Source organism: Ambystoma mexicanum, chromosome 10 (genome assembly GCF_040938575.1).
Source record: "Ambystoma mexicanum isolate Mex_15411 chromosome 10, UKY_AmexF1_1, whole genome shotgun sequence".
In the NCBI taxonomy this organism is placed as follows: domain Eukaryota; kingdom Metazoa; phylum Chordata; class Amphibia; order Caudata; family Ambystomatidae; genus Ambystoma; species Ambystoma mexicanum.
Genome location: NC_090932.1, coordinates 325987397 through 326008353, shown reverse-complemented (window position 1 = coordinate 326008353; position 20957 = coordinate 325987397).

Genomic DNA, 20957 nt, shown 5'->3' with positions numbered 1-20957 from the left:
GGGCGTCACCACCCTCATTATTCCTACAGCAGTGTCACCTTCTTTTATGCTTCCCCTTCTCCTTCCGAAGCTAGGGCCCCCTTCGACCCGTAGCACACCAGCCCCCTGCAGCTGCGTGCCCCGCGCACCGTGATTCTGAGCTGCCCCACCTTTACTGTGCAGCCGCTACTTGGCACACCTGCAACTTACTTCTAAGTCTTCCTCTTCGTCCTTTTCCTCTGTCCTCACTGTCTGCACAGTGTACACTCTTCTGATCCCCCTCCCACCCCTGTAGTCGAGTGACTGCCAGCGTGCTCCGTGCGAGGCCGCCTCTCCCCCTTCGCCTCTCCCTTACTGTGTATCCCTGCCCCAATCCCCGACCACTCTTGGAGGAAGAAGACCGCAGTATCCTATACAAGCCCTATGGGTGACATCACCAACTACTACAAAGGGTTCCCGGTACGTACAATTACAACAATGGATTATTGCGCGCCATATTTGACAAACTTGTTCCCCATTATCCCCACAGCTGTCTTCCCACCACACCTGGAGTGGAGTATCCGTCAATTACTTTATTATAATTGGACTGCGCATGCTGCGTCGCCTCGCGTGTGATACGCCCCCTCTCTAGGGGAGCTTAACCAGCCAATTATCTTCCGCACTGAGCAACAATCTAGCTACCTCGTGCGGGAATAAGTCATCTATTCACAGAGTTAACACACTCGATCAATAGGAATCTCCATCTATTCATTGATCTACAGTGCCAACTCATAGGAATGCCACACCCCCTTATACAGGTGTCCGCGATCTCGACCAACCAGAGCGATCTGCTAGTCACACGTGGGAGCTTGAAGCCCCACCCAGCCAACTCTGTAACACTAGAGGGAACGGCCCTCGTGCCAGTCCCCGTTACACCTTAAACACTGATCGCCACTCGATGGCCAAAATCTTTTCGGTACATCGTCCATAATATAGGGGTCGTGAGGGGCGACGGAGATTCATATGCATTAGTCCATAAGCAGGGCTTACGTCTACAGAGCTTTAGTGGCGAGGAAGCGTCTGCAAGTACGTACACAAGCTCTTGTGGTGTCTTGCGTTTCTGCGGTGCTGTAGCTGGCCTATGTGAAAAATAACAACGATGCATGTGTGTGTGTGTGTGTGTGTGTGTGTGTGTAAGCGGTCCTCTACGTCATAGCACTAAGTATGTTCTTCGTGTGGATTGGTGTGTGTATGACCAATGTGCTTGGTGGCACGTGCATTCTTGTCCGCTGGCTATGTCGTCATGGCATCTCTAATGATGGCAGTAGTAGTGGTTGCTGTCTAATCGAGTTGGTTCATGCAGTCGATATCAGCTTCACCTGAGGCTCCGGCACGTGGTTTGATTGATGGGCAGGCTCCTTGGTTGTGTGGGGCATGGCCAAAGTGGAAATTGACATCTGGGGTGGCCTTGAGTGGGTCAAATTCCTCTCACGGTGGGTGCTTGGGTCGTGACGTCCTAGGCCATGGTCTGGATGAGAATCGGGGGAAGGGATCGTCCCATTTTCCCTCTTCAGTTCGTAAATCTAGACACATTGACAACAGAGTCATATCCAGCATAAAAGGTACTAACCATGATATGATATGATATGATATGGCATTTGTAACGAGCCTATACACAAGTGTTTCAAGGCGTGACGAGACAAGGGAGGGGGAACAGAGGGAAGACGGACAATGATCCTACTAGGCCAGGTGATACTCAGATCGCACAAGTGCATGGGAAGGGGAAGTGGGAAAGTGTGGGGAGGGGAACAGTGCAGTACATGGGATAAATAAATAAAAATAAGTAAAAGTATGGCCAGCAGGTGGCAAGTGCAAGGGTAAGTGCAGACAGCGGGTGTCAAGTGCTGGTCGTGGGACCTGTAGGGATACAGAAAGAGTCCCCAAGTGCGGGGGTTGCCAGGACAGCAGTGCAGGTGTGCAACTGGCAGGGGAGGGAGCCTGGGCCAGAGATCAGAAGGTGACCAGGTAACCAGTGCAGTGTCAGATTCAGCCAGGAAGTCAGCAGGGGAGAGGAGGAGAAAAAGCAGAATCAAAGAGAAAGGTTTTGAGGTGCTTCCGGAACCAGAGATTATTCTCCTCATGTTTCAGGGAGGCAGGGAGGCCGTTCCAGAGGGAGGCCCTAGCAGAAGAAAAAGATCTATCACCAACTTGTTGCTTTGAGAAGCGACTGGCCCTGAGAGAGTTGGAGGAGGATGAGTGAAGAGCTCAAGAAGGAAGATATTTAGGAACAAGAGTTGAAGGTCATAGCCACTGGCAGCCAGTGTAGAGATTTCAGTCCAGTTGAGATACGATCCCTGGGCTTGAGGCGAAGGACACGTCTTGCAGTCCTGTTTTGGATAAGTTGCAGAGGGCGGAGAGTAGAGGCAGAGTAGAGGCAGGTAGATTTAGAAAGTGGCTGTTGCAGTAATCCAGCCTAGAGAGGACCAGAGCTCTGGAGACGGTGAGCTTCTGGGGAAGGAGAGGAAAGGAAGAATACCCCTGAGGAGGTGCAGCTGGTAGTGCGACTTCTTAGAGACGTCAGAGATGTGAGGAGAGAAGGAGAGTGTTGAGTCGTAGATGACCGTGAGGTTTTTAGCCTCACAGGTAGGAGCAGGAAGAGGGCCAAGAGAGGCCGGCCAGAAAGTGACAGGAAAGGAGGGGGTAGGTGTGCCGATGTGGAGAATCTCAGTCTTACTGGCATTAAGGCAGAGATCTTGGATGGCGGACAGACAGTCAGAGATTAGAGAGGTTGAAGTGGTGGCTGAGGGTAGCCTGAAGATGAGCTGGGTGTCATCCGCATAGCACTGGAAGTTGGGACAGAGTGCATTAATGCGATGGGCAAGAAGTGCCAGGTATTGGTTGAACAGCCAGGGAGAGAGGTTAGACCCCTGAGGTAAAGATAGAGATCGAGGAGAGGATAGACCCAAGTTGAACCTACGAGGGTCGATCAGAGAGGAAAGAAGTCAGTTACATCAGTGCCTGACCAGTGATACCCAGGTTATCATGGAGACAGTTGAGCAGGATGGCATGGTTGACCGTGTCAAAGGCAGAAGAGAGATCAAATAAGATGAGGACACAGGGGGTGTTGGAATCAAGGTTGGAGAGCAAGTCTTCACAGATGTTCAGGAGAGCAGTTTCTGTGCTTCTGGCAGCTCTGATTATCATGGAGACAACCAACAGATTCAGTGTGAAGATTGAGCTGGGAGATGGCAAGCTTTTCCAAGAGTTTGCCCAGGAAAGGAGTGATGGAGATTGGGCAATAGTTGGCCGGGCAGGACAGGTCGGCAGAGGGTTTCTTGAGAAGAGGGTGCAAGAGGGAGTGCTTCAGAGGGGAAGGGAAAACTCTTGTTGCGAAGGAGTGGTTGCAGAAGTCGGCCAGAGCCAGGGAGTCAATGTGGTCCTTAATGGTTTTGGAGGAACATGGATGAACCTGTTTTGAAGAGACTTTCATAGATCTGTCTTGTCTAGAAACCTTGTCTGGTGAGAACAGGGGAAAGGCAGAGAAGGAGGGAGGAGAGGTGGCTGAAGAAGGGCCAGAGGAAGAGCAGGGAGTAGAGGGAGGAAGGGGAGAGGAGGAGAGTGAGGACAGGATGTCCTGAGTGTTAGAGATGAAATGAGAAGCCAATGCCGTTCAGAGGGCCTGGGAGGGGACAGGAGAGGTAGAGACTGCGGCAGGATTGGCCAGTTCCTTGCAGATTTTAAAGAGTTCATCCGAGGTGTTAGATGCCGCAGACACGCAGGCTTGGATGTGAGCTGTCTTCTTGGTGAGGCCAGAGAGCCGGTAATGCCTTTGGAGCAGGTGGCAGGCCAGTTTGTCAGAGGATGTACATGAAGCACACCATTTCCTTTCAGCCACCCTGCACCTGCATTTAAGGGTGATGAGGCCTGAATCGTACCAGGAGTTGCGCTTGGCTTTAGGCTTCAGGCGGATACTCATGACAGGGGCAAGAACGTCAAGAGTTTCGGATAAAGCACAGTGGAGCATGGAAAGGGCTGTGTCAGGGTGTGATTCAGCCAAAGGGGGTGGGTGGATGAAAAAGTGGTGGCGAAAGCCTCAACTGACGCGCACTTCATGGGTAAGATGACCGAGAAGTTGGGTGGCAGTGCTGGAGATGGCTTGGCCTGAGGGGTAGAGAGGGTGAGCTGGGAGGAAAGGAGAAAGTGATCACTCCAGGAGAGAGGAGTGATGAGAGGGATGGAAAGGGGAAGGTCTGAAGAGATCAGAACATCCAGAATGTGCCCTGCAGAGTGAGTCAGACCAGAGGGGAGAATAGAGAGTGAGAGAGAGTTGCAAAGGTCACGGAAGAGTCCAGAGGAAGGACAGGAAGCATCAAGGTGGATGTTGAAGTCTCCAAGAAGTAGGAGTTGAGTGGTTGAGACCAGGAGGGAAGACAAGAGGTCCGCCCACTCAGAGAGGAACGAGGAGATCTGACCAGGTGGCCAATAGATAGTAGCCACAGTAAGGTAATGGCTAGGAGAGAGATAGAGCCTGCAGACGAGGCATTCGAAAGAGGAGTAGGCCTGCGTAGGAATGACAGAGGCAGGAATCCACTCCGGGAAGATCAGGGCTACATCCCCTCCGGAGCGGTTGGACCTGGGCGCAGAGGGGATCTTGTAGCCATCAGGGAGGAGAGTGGCAAAGCTTGTGAAAGAGTTGGCCATGAACCATGTTTCGGTGAGACCGAGGACATCGAGGTTTAGTTCCTCCAGAAGACGGCAGATGTCGGAAGAGTGTTTGACAGCTGAGCAAGAGTTAAGAGTGGCAATATGGAGAAGATTGCCGCCCATGAAAGACTTCCAGGGAGGGGTACAAATCAGAGGTATGCCCTGCAGAGGTGTAGAAGCAGCCCAAGGGGGGCCAGAAGAGGAAGGAGGAGTGGGCAAAATAGCCATGGAGGAGGTAGTAGGGGAAGGTGAGGAAGCCGTGGAGGGGGAGAGGGGACAGCAGGAGAAGAAAGGAAATTGATGAGGCACGGGAAGCGTCTATCTAAGAGGAAAATGTTGGCTTGAGGGCCTTGGGCCAAGACGGTGCCATTCAAGTACTAGGGAAGGACAAAGGGCAGGGTGCAAGCAGACGGTACAGATGAGACGACAAGTTGTCAATTGGACAAGACGACAGACACTAGGATATAAGACTACCACAGTGCAGTCTAAGAGACAGGAAAATAACACACCCTTTTGAACACTTTAATCATTTAGCTCTTGAATATGGAATTGAGTGGGCTTAAGAAAGATATTTCACACAGTGTGTGCAACTAGCGATTATTAGCCCAATGCTACTGGAGATTTGTATGCACAGTGCCCGTAATCAGGGACGATTTAAATATAGCATTGTGTTCAGTGCTAAAAGTATATTTTTTGGGTTTAGTTTGAAACACCCTTACTTAAATAGGTATTTTAAACATCCACCCCCCAGGCCTAGACACATTGAGGGAAATGCCCTTCTAGTGAACTACTTGGATATCATCCCTCAACATCATCACTTGGATCTCTTAAAGGGCACCCATGAGAGGTAGGGAACTGGTAGAGACCTGTCGACAATTGTAAATGGAGTTTGAGCATACATATTGGAAAAAGCTAATATACACTTTATCTGGTGTCTTTTTTCACCTTGTTATGCAGAATCTGCTGAAGGAGTTACAAGAGTGAACAAAGAAAAATATTTAAACATTAATTGAGAGATTTCTCCTGATGAAGGGAATGGATTTCCCGAAACACGTAGAGCTCACTATTAGACGTGTGAATAATGAAGAATATTGATATATGTGAGTATACAATATGAACTGAATATTGCATAATATCTTGTCAAAATCTAATTACTTTGTATCTTTGTATATGAGTTTTATAAATACATTCTTCTTTTTTAAGAAAATCTATTATCGACTCCATACAATTACTTTATCATGAATGTTATAAGTGGACATTCCGCTTTCCAAAATTACGTAATGTAATGGACACCGGTCCTCGTGAGCTTATGTTTACTTATTGTTTGTCACTAGACAAAACCCAAAGTGTGCAGGGGACACGAGTGTTCCACAGATCGTGGACACCGTTTCTCTCTGTTTTTGACTAATGCAAACTAGTGTCAGGGTTGCTTTACACTCCTCTGCACCTATCTATTTAATCTATACTAGCTACATGTATACCAACCACTAGGTGTGCTACTGTATAACCTCTTTTCCAAGGAGTGCACAACACAGGCTGCTTAATCTCTTTGCCCTCTCATAGATAAACATCTTGGGAGCCAGAGTTCTCACGCAGAAAATTGAAACAGATTATGGACTATTGCAACATTTCAACGGCATTGGCACTTTCCTGGGGCCTCCAAGAGAAAACATAAAATGTACCCCCACATATGTCGCTCAGGGATCAGCCCAGCAAATGGCTGTCTAACCAGCCTTTTAGAGACAATACTGAAAATGTGCCCAAGAGCCCGATTCATGTTCTGAAAGTCCAACATACGACTGACTGTGTGCCCTATTTCAAGCTAAACATAGATGGGCATGGTGGGAACAAGCTCAATCGAGATGGGCACGCAAATGGCTCTGCCCAAAACCTATCAGCATTCAGAGGCTTTGCACATGTCATCCCTTCACACAACTCTGAGAACAGCCCTGCAGTGTTTCCTTCTCTTGCCTGCTTGTAGTTCCCCAGTTAAACCTTTCAGTCTGGAATGCTTGGGGGTCATTTTGGAAGTACAACGCTCTTGGCGATGGAACCACAAGTCAGAAACATAGACACACACAGATAAGGCATTCCAGGGTTGTATTCGTAAACTGTCAGGCTACTCCAAGAGCTTTATTCTTCATATACATGGAGATTATGACAGTTTACAAATAATCACTTTGTTAGCCTAAGGCACCATCCTGTTGTCTTTTGTGCAATGAACACTTTTTATATTTGCCGTGACTAACACGGCCAAGCAAACGGAATTTATTATATATTTAAAACATATAATTTACAGCGTGGTATTGGATTGACTTGCCCTGGCTATTTTGTCTTTAAATGTTGGAGGATGAGATTTAGAATTTTGAACGAGAGGACCTCGTAAAATCCCAGCTTCCCTATATCATAACAAATGTATGACCCTGCGCAAATCACTGTATGCAATTTGAATGGTGGTTTGGGGCCGCTGAACAGCAGGCTGGTCTTTGGACAATGAACCACTAAGCTGTATTGCAACTCGGCCAAAAAGTGCCATTCCTCCTCTGTAATCGATTTTAGTACAAGGTAGTTTAATAAAGCACAAAAGGCTTTGTCGAGTGGTTGCTTTTGCCTTACCGTACACATTGCTACTTGTTGCAAAGGTTGATGTTCATACCAGGGTGACTAGAGTGGCCTGATAGGTCCATGCCACTGAACACCATTGCCCGAGTCCTGCCCTTTCAAATGACATATTAATGCATTGGCATCTATGTGATCACTGCGCCGCCCATAATGTCGACTTCCAAATTGCTGACTTCCATTACGGCACGGCCCTATTCGCCTCCCCCTACCCACTTACGTTTTCGTCAGCACACTTCTAGGTGTGCAGCCGTCTCTCATACTCCCCATGAGTCGGTGTGGGGGGGGGGGTCTCAACATTCCAGTATGGGGCAAAGGCGACATAAAGGTACGGGCGCAGTGTTAGGGGTGACATTTGTGTACGTTTCCAAGGCATTGTGGGTTTCAGTCTTGCATCACTCCTGTTGAACACACTTAAGCACTTGCTTCCAATGATTTGTTGAAGGAAAGCCCAGAACGGGAAGAATGGCGACCATCATCTGGTTGCCATTTAAAATGGCGTTTTGTCATCCTCCTCCATTTGGTAAATGTACTGGGACTGAAAACACATTCATCACACATGGTCTCGGGTGATTCACCGCCGCCTGTGTGGTGCTGGCAGGGATCCAGGTGTTCTTCAGTCGTGACACTGGTGTTTATTCCATTCACATGGTTTCTGGTGAGTTCATCGAGGTAGTGCATCGCTGTCCGTGTTGTTCCTCGAAGACCAATTATTCAGGGAATACCGAAAAACATTCCTCCTTAACAGGGGTGTTGTAGGGTCTTGAAAAGATCCGGGGCTACGCTAATGTCGGGACTGTTGGGACTCGGGGCTAGCCAGCATTTTGGTGGTTGTCCGTGAGCTTCTATCCGGGGCTACAACCAAAAGACCCGGGGGTATAGGCCCCCTAGCAACGCCTCTGCTCCTTCACTAGCCTATTCATTGTAAAGTCCCCCCCCCCAGCTGTCCCCACTCAGCTGCATAGTGTGCAGATGAGTAAATCTCATCGCGAAATTGATGTTTACTCTGAGCACTCAGTCTGACTGCTACGTGTATAATTAGACTTCAGAAATTGTGCCCGTGATTACTATTTAGATAATGCCTGCTTACTTACTGTGACAAACACGGTGTGCAACTGTGCATTTGACACTCATGAAATCCAGGCACCATTCCAACTTTTAGTAATTATAACCTTGATGAGAGCCGTGAATAACTCAGAGATGTAGACTTACCTTAGAACTGCGGCTTAGCTGGTCTTGTGCTGGAACGCATCAAACAAAAGCGGTGCACCCATGTGCTTAAAGGTTGCATCTTTTATTTATAGCAGGATAGTATTTGCCTACATCATATGCTGATCCTAACATGTAACACATTATATGACTTTTGGATCATCTCTGTTTTCCTCTAAAGTGTAATAGCCATGGCCTCAACAGATCTGTGTAATTTTCTCAAAAATAAAATACTGAATCCCAAAATACCGATTTCTTTTTATTTCACTGCATATATACACTCCCTTGCTCTTATGCAGCCAGTTCTTAAGTAGTGGGGTCTGCTTGCTGCCTCTCCTCCCCAAGGCTGCTGTCATGATGCAGATATCCCCTTAGCTTACACCCACATCCCTCTTTCTTTTCATCTTTTCAGGGGAAAGCCTTCCTGCCTCCCTGAAACTTGAGGAGAACCATCTCCGGTTCAGGAAGCACCTCAAAACCTTCCTCTTTGCTTCTGATTTCTTTCTCCCTCTCCCCTGCTAATTCTTCGCTGAAACTGCACTGAATCTGCAACTGGGCCACTCTCCCCGACCCTGGGCCCAGCCACTCTCCACTTGCACTGCCTCCCTGGCAACCCCTGCACTGCGGGACTGTCTATGTATCCCTCCAGCCCCCCCTTCCCAGCACTTACCTACACTTACCTTGCACTTGCCACCAGCTGGCCCTCCTTATTTATTTATTTATTATTTATTTTATTCTACTTACCTTGTACTGCACTTCCCCCTCCCCCCCTTGCACTTCCCCCCACCTCCCTTTGCACTTCTTCCCTTCCCCCTACCCCTGCACTTGCGTGATCTGAATGACACCTGGCCTAGTAGGATCGTTGTCTGTCTTCCCCCTGCTCCCCCCTCCCTGCCTCGTCGCGCCTTGAAACACTTGTGTATAGGCGCGTTACAAATGCCATATCATATCATATCATATCGTACGCTGCAAAAGGCTTTTGTACTCTACACTGACCCCATCATCATTGCACAAACCCCTTCTGAGCTCTTCCTATCCCATCCCTCTTGCCCCTGATCAGCATGCCTGCCCGCTGGGCTCTCCCCCCATCTGTCCTACCTGCAGCTTCTGACATTTCAACGTTCTGCCAGCTGTGCACACTTGCTTGTTACCCTCCTCTCTGTAACATCTGTACATATTTGAGTTCAAAGGAGTATTATTTGTGAGTGCCATCACTGTGCCTGAAATGCAAGCACAGTCCCAGTGTATTGTATACAGGTGTATCAATCTTGGAAAAACTACTGAATAGCTAGCCATTGCCGGAAGTTGCTTGAAAGAAAGCAAAAAATGACTATCACCAAATAAATAGCAGGAAAGTGTGCCAATGTCCACGAGTTCATTGTCACGAGACTTAAATTATTCGGATAAGAGTTTGTTTTACCAGAAACAAAATGTTTCCCCCGTGAAAGCGGGCAGTATTTCTCAAAGACACCCGGATGTATATGAGCCACGGGCAAAGCAGTACCCAGTGGTCGAAGTGAGTGGGAACGTTCGGGAACGGTGTTCCACTATTTTTATTATTTACTGTTAACAGCTCCACTACTTTTTGCAACCATTTTCACCATTCCTGAACTGTTCTTTGGTGAAGTTAAAGCACACTTCTCCATTTTACCACCCGATATCAATTACAGCTAAACTGAAATATGTTTCCGCTCAATTGGCTGTCAACCAGCATGACTGCAACCCTGGAAAAAGTGTATCACGTTGCTCCCTTCCTTCCTACTCTGTCCCCCCAGGAGTCACAGTTCTACTACTTTTTTGGTACACTTCTATGACTGGTACCAACAGGATGTACTGCAGCCATGACTGTAGAAATGACATAGTGAAAGACTGTCATTGGTGGCACACACTGAGTAGCCCATAGGTCTGTGCAGCTATGACGTTAGTTTCTGCCCAGAGCGTAGACACATTCAGTGAGGCATGAGCCGTCAACAATGAAGGTGAGGCTTCTTTGCCAGAAAACTGGGTTATGGTCAGCAGAGTGAGCCCCTTTACAAATGATGGAAAGATTTGCAGCAGAGGGGAGACGGTGTTACGTGGGTAGGCTGAGTGAAATTTATAGCATGGTGCATAAAGCCATGCACCTCAGGGTCTGACGATGTACATTTAGGACGTTCATTGTCACTGCTAGAAGGAATTTTTGCCTTAGGATATATGGAGATATTGCCAATTTGCATAGCTTTGCCTGTTGTCACCGCTAGAGGGAGCTGTTGCCTTAGGATATACTACTGTACAGGCCTGTAATCATGGTCCAAAGTGCAGGTTTTCTTTGACACAGTAGGATCACTATATATCCTAGGCGTCTCTCCTGATCTTTCACTTTGGGCGTCTTCTTTCTGGCCTTCGTCTCCTGGCCTTTTTCCGGTCCCAGTTACTAAGGTGAAGAACTTGGGAGTGACTCTTGCGGCCTCCCTTTCCATGAATGACCAAGTATCTGCAGTGTGCAAAGAAGGTAATTTTTACCTTAAAACATTAAAAAAGATGCTTCCCATGATACTGGCCACCTGTAACGCTCACCTGATTCCCGTAGAGGCGCCGGTCTTGACTGGGCGTATACCGTATATTCAAAGGTGATGTGTAACACACGGCTGGCTCTTTGGGCTGGACCTCTGTGCACTGTACGTCTGACTCGAAGGGTAAGATGTCTGCAGATAGAAAATATGGGATTAAGGAACTGGGTTATTGAATGTCTCTCTCTTCTTCCCTTTCTCTTCTCCTGTAGAACCCCAAAGGTTAACGCTCTCACCTTAGGTAAGTGAATGCCGTGCTCTCCATCTGCCTCGGGGCAGGGTGCTGTAACCAGTTTCTTCACTGGATAAGGGGAGCAGGCCTCTTGACTTCAGAGGACTGCTGTCCGTCGTTTACTGCACGAACGGTAAGTTTCGAGTAATGCTAATGTCTTTAAAGTCTTTAGTAATGATGTTTCTTGTTTTGCAGGGTTCCGGCGATGGCGGATGACGGGCTGAAGTGAGTTGAAGATGGAGCCCGTGTGATGAATAGAAGCACCTGGAAGCACGTAAGTAAGCGCTTGTTGCCTGCTTCACGATGCGCTCTAACTGTCTTTTTATTTTGCAGGTACAAGTTCGGAGCGGCTCCAGGGTGCCGGAATACCCACTGGGTTAGATGTGGAAAGGAGTAATGGCACGTGAGTATTAAAGTTCCCCAATGTCTTTAAACGCACCTTGTTTTGTCTTTCAGATGCGGGATGCAGCGCCGAAGGCCTCCGGAGCGTGCGAAGAGTTGGTAAGCTTTTGTCTTTCAGATGCCGGAATGCAGTGTGAAGACCTCCGGAGCGCACGAAGAGTAGATAAGCCTTTGTCTTTCAAATGCCGGAATGCAGCGCGAGGCGTTGGTGACAGCCGATGGACCAGGTAAGTGAAGAGCTGTCACTGAAGACCGTAATGCTAACCTGTTCTTTCTTGTCTTTATAGGTGTTGCTGAAGACTGGATTCAGGATGGTAAGCCTTTTTCCTTAGGCCCAGGATCAGATGCAGAAGACACGATGAGCGTTCTGCTGCAGAGGATGCAGAATAACGCAAAGCAAGATTCATCCATCGGGTGTGGTTTAAATAGCCTCCTGTAGTGCTTAGGTTCTCCTTCCACAGCCACGCCTAGGTAAGAAAAGAGTTCCTGCTTTCCAGAAGAGTTCCAGTGTTCTGAATCTAGGGAGTGGCTCCTGCCCCACCCAACAGGAAAAGTAGTTCCAAACAGAAGAGGATCAGAGGCTCAACTGGCAGGCAAGTAAGCAGCATGGTCTGCTGCAGGTAAGTCCACCCAAGCATTATGAGCCCGGCGCTTCCAGCGCTGGGACTGGGCATATTTATGAGCCTGGTGCCACTGGCGCCAGGACTGGGTCCAAAAGGTCCCAATTGGGACTGGTTGGCACTCCGAACCTGGGTTATGGATCTGCTTCCAAGGGAGTTGGGAAAACCCTGACCTTTTGGAAGCAGAGATCATGACACCACCCGCCGTCCACCGGTGGTTGTGGCCATGGTGCTCAGCCGGTTGGATTACTGTAATTCCTTGTACCTGGCTCAACCCAAGGGTTTGAACCAATGGCTGCAGCATCTTCAAATTGTGTCCGTCCGGCCAGCAACGGGTTCACTTTACGGGGCTCACATCTCCCCGGTACTGCACGCACTACATTGGCTTCCGGTGGCGCAATATATCAAGTTCAAGTCACTGTGCATTGTCCATGAGCCATACATGGATTTGGAGCTGAATATATTCAGGCCGAATTCTCCCGATATTTTCCAATTCAAGATCTATGCTCGGCTACTGCCGGTCTGTTATGTGTGCCCACTTTCTGCCGCTCGCACATCGGTGGGCGGCCGTTTTCAGTTGTTGCTGCCCACATTTGTAATAACCTGCCACTGACTATAAAACTCTTGCTAAATCATTTGGCTTTCAGAAGGGCTCTAAAGACTTTTTTGTTCTAGATTACAGTGACTGGTTTATGTTGATTTTACTCCTCTCTTTCTAGCGCCAAGATACCTTCCGGTGACCGTGCACTGTACAAATTACAATAACATATAACATATCGGCTCCCTACAGCGGTGACAACAGGCGAAGCTACTGCATCAAACAAACATAGAGGGACAAACATACATCTGGCCTTTAATTATATATTGTTAGCTAGAGGTCTTACTATGTTACTGCAAACTTGCACTTTTGCCCGTGTGCATGGGCTTCTACACTAGCACATGCATAAGTCATCAAATAAACACATACATATATCGGAAGGTTGAAGCAGTGATAGGGCAGAAAGTTAATCATCGGATTTCGCATTACAGCTACCTTCAAAAGCATGACGTGTATAAAACATCTCAAGACAGAAAAATGGATCCCGGCGCAGAGGTTCGAACAGTGCAACGTTTGCTATACTTTCAAACATTGATTTACTAATTAGAATGTACAAAACAAACATTGACAAAGCTTGTAGTTTTGACTTTTGTGTAGGCAATGTACACTCATGTGCTAGGCAGTGCCCATGTGCCAGCTATTGTCATCATATGCTCAAGTACTACCATCATTTACTCTGCTTCTCGCTTCATAGGACCATAATACACGTTGTTGGCATCAAAAACACAAATACACCAGTGCAAGGTTTTTGCCATTAGTCGATTTACTCACATCAATGCCAGACCAGGGATTATTTTACAGAACCAAGGTACTAACTCCATTGTCATCACATGCACAGGATTTTTTTATTAGTGTCCAGTTAATGTGAAGCTTGTACACGAAGGTCACAGACTGCTCTCCCTGAGCCATGGTGCCTGCACTGCGCAGCATTCTGCACTGTGCGTATCTTTTGCACCTCACAAAGCATTGAAGAACTGGAATGCAATTCTTAGTCCAGTCAGTCCCCTCCAGTCTTTACCATTAATATGTCAAGAAATGGAAGGTGACGGCTGCGCCACCAATCAGCCAAAACTAAAAAGATAAATTAGGTCTGAATCAGGTCACGGTATGTGAGAAACTTTGGACGGAAGTAGCCAATTTGAGTAAAGTACCAGACACACCTTCTTCCTTCTTATCAGATTATTTTGGTTATTTCTTTTGGTTTTGCGCTCTGATACCCAAGAGTCTGGTCCAAACACTATGAAAATAATTCAATAAAAAATAAATAAATAAATATTTCAGATCGGAAAAAGTCTATTGTGTATTGGGTTTGTAAGCCCTGGGCATACGGAGCCCTTGAATAGGACCTATTTAAGATGCAAAAATTGGCTTATTGAAAAGTGCTGACGCAGTGTTCTGACCGGGCAGCTCCCAAGGGAATTGCTCTCCACTGATGAAACCCATTAAAGACCGGCATATAATCCATATTCATTCATATTACATGTCTATGAATAGAGTAGGAAAAGCAAATAGTCCCCTCGAACCACAAAGTGACTTCAATTATCAGTGAGCATTTTACATAATGAGTCATGCCCGAATTAATGTTATTAATGATCCGGGTAATTTTCCCTAATCACAAAGACTTTAGTAACAGCACAAAGCAATCTGCTAATGCTATTGCAGCAGGTTATGTAGTACTTTTATTTTATTTATTTGTTCATTCTGATGTATCATATAGAGGTCATGGCGCAGTGGCAATAGTACAGGAGGGGATTGTGGGATACAGCGATCCTACAGTGCGAATCAATTTGACAACATGCCCTGCAAAATAGATGGGTCTTCAATGCTTTCAGTTATTTACGGAGCTCCCTTTCACGATCAAGGTGTTTAGAAGACCCTTCTCTTGACTTCAACCTTGTAGATGATTAGGTGATTGGATCCTTCTCCGAAGAATTCATACTTTGCAGGATGTGCCATGAGTAGATTTTTTTTATACTTATTTTTCTTTTCAATTTCTAAAATCTAACGCATGCTTAGTTTGTGACCTTATGGATGCCTGGGAATGATGGAACAACTTCCTGTGGCATTATAGAAATGTGCACAGGGGCCTAGAAGGTAGGCATGAGGTTTTTGAGCATTGCCTGATGTGGAGCCAGTGGGAATCATCCAAAATGACTGAGTTTAAAAGACCAAATGGGAGACCTGGCCAAATTTCAGCCGTTCAAAAATTCTTCGACCAAATACCTCAAACGGTGGCAGGGACTGCAGGGGTGTCACCCCCACCCTTGCTCACTATATTGTGAGTGGCGGTTGCGGGGGTGTCCCTGCAGCAGGTTATGAAAAAAAAAAGGAAAGGACCCTGTGGTAACGGTTCCCGATCACGGAAGTGAAAGGGAACAGGCGTTGCAGGGACGCAGCGAGTCAGCGGTACACAGTGGAGTGTGCTGCCGCAAGGTAAGTAGGGGGATTGGTGGGGGTGTGTGGGGGGGAGGGTTGGAAGCCAGTGGCTGCAATGATCAGGGGACAAAAGACCAAACGTTTTCGGAAAAACTATTTCGGTCTTTTCTCCCTCAAACATTTCCGTCACAGTCTTCCAACCCCGATCCAGCCAGTGTACTTTAAAGCCAGAACAATGTGGTCTGAGTGTCTAAAGCCTATAGTGAGGTAAGCTTTGTAGAGCTGTAGTTTCCCTATTGTCTTAGTGAAAAGAGTCAGCCATTTGTGCAACCTACATTGGGCCAGTACTATGGCTAGGAACAAAGGAGGTTCTGTTGCTAGGGTTTGCAGACGGTGACGCCTATGCATAAGTGTAAGATCTTGGGACGTGCTTTTGTTTCTGTGTTCACTTGCGGTATGAACAATAGGCCTATCTCAAAATGTAAATCTAGATTTCCTGCCTTCTATATCAGGAGGCTTGGTAGTGTGAGATGAAGAGGGGTGCAATGAACCAGCCTTAGCTGAGAGCACTGTGCTGTGTGCTGTTTGGGGACTGGCGGGAAAGTTGGGGATCAGTGTTCTGCCGCTACAGACTTGGAGCACTCCGTGCCAAGCACTGCACGCCGAGCATTGCGAGTTACAGATGTACAAAGATGGCGTATGATAAGAGCAGTCTGCACCAAAAATGCTTTGTGTTGAGATGAAGACTGCAAGGGGCAATAGCATGTAAAAGCGCTCACTAGTTTGCTATCACCCCACACCCATCATACTCCTAGCACTTTGCAAACTCCAGACCAAAGCCTAAGCACTCTGAGCATCGGAAGGGGGTGAGGAAGTGGTGTGCTACATAGGTGCAGCAGGGAAGCAGTTAGCAAGAAGAGAGTTCCATGGCGAGGTGAAGTGTAAAGCTAGGTGCGGTAGGAAAATGGGGATTTGATCTTCCTTGGCACTCCCCAGTTTCCGAGTAACCATCAGCCAATCATAAGGTAGTCTTGTTAATTCCCCCATATCTTTGGCCACATCACAGATCCCCTATAAACCTCTGCCTCTATAGTGCTTTCTTGTGGTTTGGACGATCATCTCCTAGTGCCACTGCAGGTCTTTCTCATGTGGAAAGTCTACATGATCTAGCGGTTCTACGCCATTCTGGCATCTGTTAAATGCATCTGGTGGGAACACTAGTTGCAGCATTCTCTTTTCAGTTTTTTTACATGATGTATCCCTGGATGACCCTTACCTCTCCCACCACTAATCCTTAAACCTTGACGTATTCGCTCACTGCAAAGGGTGATACAAGCAAATGCCTACAGCTGCATGTTCACCAGCATCATTTAGAGTGCCAGGAATGACTTACATGACACTGAACTGTACCTGTAGGCGATGTACATTCATGAACACTGATATTGCTATGAAAACTCACATCAAAGTCAAGATTGACTTTGATGTCAATTTCTATATGCACATTATACATATACGAGATGTAAATTGTGTACATGTATGAAATGTAAAACACTTATACACCACATATACGTATAAAAACTTACATCAAAAGTCAAACCTCACTTTAATGTGAACTTTCGTAAGTACAGGAAGCATAAAGGACAGGTGCATTTTTTCATTTCAAGCACCTATGACACACGCTATTAATGCACACATTCCTATTACACTCTCTTCCAACACAGACATATGGCAGATGCTCTTACATCACATTCTTTTATGTCACATGATCTTACAACACATGCTATTAGCACACACACTTATGGAACACACTCTTATGACACACACTCTTAACAGCACTCACTCATGACACATACTTTTATGCCACACACTCTTAGACTAGATGCATCTGTCACATGCTCTCATGCCACATACTCTTATGCCACATGCTTGATACACACTGGTTTATGACACACACTCCAACAACAAAGTGCCTTTTGACACATACTCTTACAACACACACAACGCACATGCTTATGACACACACTCTTATGGTACATGATCTAACAAAACACCCTCTTACAACAGATGCTCTTACGCCACATACTTTTAAGCTACACACATTTACACCACATGCTTGTATGCCATACATGCTTACAACACACAGTCTTACAACACATATTCTTAAGACAAGTTTTTAATGCCACACTCTTATGACACATGCTCTTATAACGCACAAGTACAACACACACTTGTGACACACACACACACACACACACGACACACCATTAAGACACACACTCTTATGACACACCGCTTGAAAAATGTAAACACATAAGCTATATGCTCACACAACACATGCTATATAATCATATACACTAGTCATTTCAGTCATACACTATACACTCACACGGCAAACACTCATATGCAAAACACTTATATGTGATACATTCATATAGCATACATATTGGGCATGCACTTATGTGACCAATGCAATACACTCATAAGCTATACATTCATACATCCTGCAATTATGTGGCATACACTTATAAGACATACACTCACATGCTATATGCCATAAGCCCCACAGCAAAACGCAGAAATAAAATATAAAAAAGTGTTAAGGTTACTGTACAAATAGTAGAAATAAAAACATAAAGGTACAAATACTCATTCAGACCACTACAAATCCAACCTTAACATTCACTTTAAATATCAGACATATTACATCAACACCATAATTAAAGTGAATAAAGTTGGATTTGTTTTTATACGAAATTAGTGTTTAAACTTCAGGTTTCAAGATTGAATTTATACTGGTATACAGTGAGTGTTTCAAATGCAGTCTCTCCCGAGTGCATTGGGTTTCCGGGTTAGCGGCATGGAGACCATTGGTAAGGCCGCTGGGGCTGTTTACGGTAACTGTTGAAGGGAGTATGACAGCTGGTCTGCAACATAGGAAAGGGAGTGAAGGAAGTGAAGGGGGGCTGCCTGAAATGCACAAGGGAAACGGGAGGCAAAAGACCAACCTTACAGATGAGCGCCTTCATGATTGCCTTCTGCAAAGTCCCTCTTTTCTTTGCAGGGTTTAGACATCTAACACAGTGTTTGTATTTTAATGTTATTTGTATGTTTGTAGAGTTTACTTTTTGTTAGAGAGTAACCTATAAAAAATGTAATATAATATAATATAATATAATATATTTGACACACCATATATATATTATATATGTATATATATATTACGCGGCCCGCGGCAGCGGCATGTAGTTATGGTTCCGTTTCTAAATCCATTGGAAGACCTCTTTTTGGGCGGTTTATAACTTCGCTCCCCCAGGACGAATCCTCACCAAACTTTGCAAAAAAAAGTATATGGCCTGCTTCCATAGACTGAATGGTGAAAAACTTTGCTCATGCCTACAGCCCAAACCGCTGGATGGATTTTCACCAAATTTGCAGCAGGAGCAGCAGCTTAGTTTTTTTTAAATGACCAAAAAGGAGGTCCAAAAAAATGTGTGATATCTGGGTTAGGTCCGCGGACCCATTTCCCTATTCAGTCAGCGGACAGGGCTCTGATTGGCTTAGAAGACAACGTGGTGTCCGCGGACATCGGACGCGCCCACTGATTGGATGGTGAAAAGCGTGAAGTGCGTCAGATTTTTGGAAATGCCCACCATCTTGGATTCGCGGACAGCGGCCGGTGTCTGTGGACATTGCGGTATGAACATATTAAAAAACACAACATTGCACTTTTCAAACTTATCAAATAATCTCTGGGGAGGTGAGGGGTGATGAGGATGGGATGGATATGTCTGCAAGAAGCAATAAAAGGGTGATTTTAGCCGTAAAAGTCAGCGAACAGTCCAGATTTGTGATGTCATCTTTGATGTCCTGGTTGTTAGTCTTAGCAGTGCATGACCATGAGACATGAGTTATGGTTGCTTAGCTTACCATAACTGGCGATTTTCTGAGGTTTTTCAGCTTTACTTGTAGCCATAACGTACCTTTAACAAAGTTTTTTCGATGAATATATATATATTTATATATATATATGTATTACACGGCAACGGGAGTGGCTGTGTAGTTATGGTTAAGTTGCTGTTTCCAAAGGAAGAGCACTTTTTGGGTGGCTTATAACTACGCTCCCCCTGGACGAATCCTCACCAAACTGTGCAAAAAAAGTATATTGCCCACTCTGAATGTTTTTGCAAAGTGCGGTGATGTTTAGTCCAGGGGGGGGAAGTTATGGGGGGTTCCAAAATGTCTTTTTTTCCCTTAGACTGAATGGGGGTAAAACTTCGCGCACGGCTACAGGTCAAACCGCTGGATGGATTTTCACGAAAATTTGCGGCAGCTATAGGGGCTTGGTCCAGAAAGCTTGCTTTTGTAAATTTGGTGACAATCCATCCAGTATTTTCCTTTAAAACGACCAAAAAGTATGTCTAAAAAAATGAGTGATATCTATGTCCGCTCCGCGGTCACACTTCCCTGTTCGCTCCGCGGACAAGATAACGACTGCGGACACACGACGTCTCTGCCGATTGGCTGCTGTGAGATGTGTTCTGCGTCAGAGTGTTTGGCTGCGCCCGACATCTTGGATCCGCCGATAGCAGAGCAACAACCAGCGTACACATGCTATATTTATAAAACTCTTTTGCTGTGTCACAGAGCGTTGGGACAGGTTCAGACAGTAAGACATGGGTGATCAATGCATTTGTTCTGGGGGTCGGTCTTCACAATGTATTTTCTATGGCCACCTTGTACGCACAGAAAAGGAGGGGTGTAATAACGGTAGCATTTCAGTCCATGCAGTGCACAGGAACCTTGTTACTGTTGTAAGGACACGCGTAGTGGTAGCGAACATTGAAATTGAGTACATGCTGTAATTAAATTATTTTTTCCCTATGAGTGTGTTATTCATTTGTACGCCGCCATGGGTGTGACATCCTGCGGTGGTTGTGGCCAGGGCATACATCCATGGGTGTGACATGCAGTGGTGGTTGTGGCCAGGGCGTAGAGTCTTGGATGCATGGCCGTAGGCCGTAGCCTGAAGGCCATACTTCCAAGACTGTACGCCCTGGCCACTACCACCGCAGCATGATACAGCAATGGATACACCTGTAGTATTGCTTATCGATCAGATGGTTGTGGGGAGTGTGTAGAGTCTTGGCCACTGGAGGTATAAGCCACTGCACACACATACATTGTAATATCTGGGGACATACAGCTAGGAGTGTAGCCTCTGGCCACAACCACTGAAGCATACCACACTTATAGATACACCCGTACTACCGCACATCACTCAGGTGGTTGTGGGGAGGGCCTGCAGTCTTGGGTGCATGTTGGTTGTGGGCAGGTTTCCTGCCACCGAATTCATACGGTAAAGTGGAAGTTGGTGCTCAATGCACGGCGAGCAATGCCTGCTTCTGTGTTGTAATGTTTTCAGATTAATATTGAAGTCGGACTGGCGTCCTATGTTTTGAAATCTGAGGCGGCCACCTGGAGTCTTTGATGGGGATTTTCATATATTGTTGCAAACTGAGAATGTATGTGCCTTCTGAGTGAAGGTCAGTTCATTTGCTTTTTTGGTTGCAAGCACAGTAGGCCCACGCATTCAAGTGAATTCATAAGGGGCTATTGTTTTTGGACCTTGAGCGAAAGTGAAACTTTAAAAGCTACACAAGGAAACAAAGTTTGAAAAAAAATACTATTTG